Source organism: Toxorhynchites rutilus, chromosome 1 (genome assembly GCF_029784135.1).
Source record: "Toxorhynchites rutilus septentrionalis strain SRP chromosome 1, ASM2978413v1, whole genome shotgun sequence".
Taxonomy (NCBI): domain Eukaryota; kingdom Metazoa; phylum Arthropoda; class Insecta; order Diptera; family Culicidae; genus Toxorhynchites; species Toxorhynchites rutilus.
The window spans coordinates 131,554,187-131,557,674 of NC_073744.1; the positions used below are offsets into that span (position 1 = coordinate 131,554,187).

Consider the following 3,488-nt stretch of genomic DNA (forward strand, 5'->3'; position numbering starts at 1 on the left):
AAGTTAACAACAGCTGATATTCAGTTGGCTGAAATGAAATTCAGTTCTGACGTTTCCGATAATCAAGATGAAAATGACACTGGGTGGAAAAAATAAACATCAAAACATATCGAAGGATAAAAGTTCATTTGCTTATATTCAATGGTTGCCTCGATCTGTCATTTTAATTTTCGTTTGGAATATATAGGTTTTCGATGCAACCTAGCCCGAAAATCTATGGATTTGATCTTAGCGAAGATGATTTTTGCCAACACTGTTTATGAGTCTAATTCATCTTAGATGATTGTTCAGTGCATTTTGCGAGACGGTCGGTGGTTTTGTTGCTTATTTATTTTCAAAATTCGGGCAGATGTTGCATTCGGCCAAACGTTGCATTCGGGCAAATGTTACTTTTGGTAAATAGTTCGGGTAAGTGTGACTCTTGGGTAAATCTTGCATTCAGACATTTGTTTTATTTGGATGATTGTTTCATTTGTCAATGAAGAGAATCGATCATTTGTAGATAGGTCCTTTTCGAAAGTTACGCGAGAAATGTATTAAAAAAATGCTTCCAATTTTAATTCGCTTAAATTATTTATGAACCGGAGAATCGAGAGAGAGAGAGAGAGAGAGAAAAGAAGAAAAGGAAAAAGAACGATAGAGAGAGAGAGAAATTGAGAGATAGAAAGAGAGTGAATAGAGCCAGAATCCTCCAAGAATATCTAAAATTTCATTCGCGCAAATGACTATGAGCTTGGGAAAAATGCAACTTAATCCGCAGTCGGTAGGATTCGAACCTACGCTCCCAGAGGGAATCTGATTTCTAGTCAGACGCCTTAACCGCTCGGCCACGACTGCTTGTTATATTTTCACAAATGGCTATGGTTCGACTCCATCTTTTTCTTAGAGAATTTTTAAGGTCCTAGAGGAATTTTGTTTTCTCAATGTAGAATTATTAAGGTAAATCCTGCTGTTGGTTTGTCCGATTTTTGGTGTTTTCACGCAACTAGTAAATGCAAATCGATTTCTCTTCATGAAAATCACATGTCATCAAGACAAGTTTGAGTTTCTAGTTGCTAATAATACCATAAGGCGTTCTAGTTGTTCATTTTTTATGTTTTTAACGAATGAGCTAATGAGCATTGACACCAATAGAAGATGGACTTTATAAAACTTTAAAACATGTGAATTCGTAAAAATATCCTGTAAAACTTCTGTAAACTTGAAAAAGACAATTTTATTTACATGTTTGGAAACTTTTGAATACTTGATTTGACACAGGTGCGCTGAACTAGAACATTTAAATATGTAGACAAACCAAGATCAGATTTTCGACTGGACATAATTTTATTTATTTATTAATTTGATTGGTTGAAATTTCTATGTCAAATACCATTTTAGTGTATTGGAAATAGCAATTTCGAAGATCAAATTGTTTTTTGCAGAAATTGAAGGCGTTATCTCACGAAGACTCATATCAGATGCTAGCGGCAATTGCAGATTTGTTAGAATGGATTACACAACAATGTAAGATTTTATGAATAATGCAAATAAAGCATATCAAGTTAGGGCTAAGAAGAGCAAGTCAAGTCAAGCATGCCCAGAGGAACTTCTGAGCAAAAATGAGGATAATTAGGCTAATAAATTTCATATCTTGAAATCTCTTTAATAAATGGAACGATTTTGATTGATAAAATATCAATTATGTATTAGGAAATATTTCAAGCATTTTTTGACTAAGCCAAATGAAGTGGTGGTAATAGTAATAGTGGTAAACAATAAGGCAATAAGGCACGACTAACCTAGGTAGGTTTTTCCAATTTTACTCGCCGCTCATATTCTTCTACAGTGCAACAAGTAACATTCTTGTACTCAATGCGGGTGCTAGCTTACATGATATGTTTTTTTTCATAAATCTCGACAGTCAACACTATCGGTTAAAGTTGAGAGTTAATTTGTAATATATTATTAATTGATTTTTATATTTTTGTTACCGGAAGAGAGCTTATGTGAATTGAGGAGTATTTTCGGGCTTATTGGTGATCTTTTCCGATCGATCAGAGCCTAAAAGTGTAGCGCATTTCAAGCCGCATGTAGAGAAGGTACTTTCCAGTCGTGTGAGCTTCGGTGGAAAACTATTTGGATATTTTATAAGTTATTTTAATTGACCACGTCTTATGTAGTCTTTCGTCTCTCCGGTTAGAAACTCGACATTCCCACCTGTTCTTTCTCATTTCAAACCATTACAATAGGAGCCTCAAGTCGGGCAACTTCCGCTACGACCTTTCCGAAAGACAGAGCTACAAATCGGATTTTTAAAAATTTAAACGAAAATACAAACACAAATGAACTATATGAATAGTTTCAAGAATATGAAACGAATTATTATTTTAAAAATTATAATTAAATAAAATTTAGATGTATTTTATCTAATAAAACAGAAAGGCGTAGAACAGCATATTAACATGTGTGAAAAAGATCTTGGGGTAAGTACGGCTATGCAAACATCTTCTCTGCATTTTGTGGGATCAGATGGGAGGGATTCATTGTAAACTGCTCAAACTGCGGTGCATATTTCTCGTGACACCTTTTCTACTACTTTTTATAAGCTTTCAGGAAAAACCAGCAAACCAGGAAATATTCGAGAACCCTATATGATATTCCAAGTAAACCAAGCTATTCCCCCTTATTCTACGCGGCGAGTGACGTGAGATAGCAAAGTTTCTCGCTTCATTGTGGAAGCTTCATTACTTTTCAACTTATTTTTGATACCCAAATCGATAACATATGAGAACACGACTTCAAATCTCACTTCGTGACAAACTATAGACACGCCATTCGCCTACGGGAATGCAGTGACCTGATCCATCTCACCTCACTCGCCGCGCGGAATAAACGGGATTGTATCGAAGCCCACTAAAAGAACACATCCTCGATAGTATAGTGGTCAGCATCCCCGCCTGTCACGCGGGTGATCGAGGTTCAATTCCCCGTCGGGGAGAGGGAGATAGACAAATTGTTTTTATCTCTTTCAGCTGAATTCGTTTGAATGAAAATTCCCGAATCACAACTCTCTTTCAAATTTTCGACTTATTTTTTAAACTTTTGAATCATCGAGAGAATAATATAACTTGCGCGTATTTTGCGAAAATCCAATGGCTCAATGTCTAATGGAGGGATTTGTTAAAATAAGCTTCAAATATCACATATTATTAAGTTTAAATAGTGTATTTGATACGATTTCTGTGCATTGTTTTATCAAACTGTTTTTTTTTTATTAAATTCGTTTATTTTTACAGACTCAGTTACATAACTTTAAAGGAGCCGAATTCTTAATTATATTTTTATAACTATATATAAACATTTTCTTAAATCTAAGGTTAGTAAGGTAGAAAACCAATTACTCGCGGTCTACTCGAGTTTAGAAGGGTGAAATATTTTTTTCAGGAAAAGGATGGGCTATAAGGAAATTGTTATAATAATGATAATCACACACACACACTCAATTC

The 3,488-nt window shown here is 34.7% G+C and overlaps 1 non-coding gene across 1 annotated transcript; it reads right to left on the minus strand.

Moving 5' to 3' along the window:
- Positions 1-755: 755 nt before the first annotated feature.
- Positions 756-837, minus strand: Trnas-aga (transfer RNA serine (anticodon AGA)). Its single transcript has one exon. It is a non-coding gene; the product is annotated as a tRNA-Ser (tRNA).
- Between the last annotated feature and the right edge of the window lie 2,651 nt (positions 838-3,488).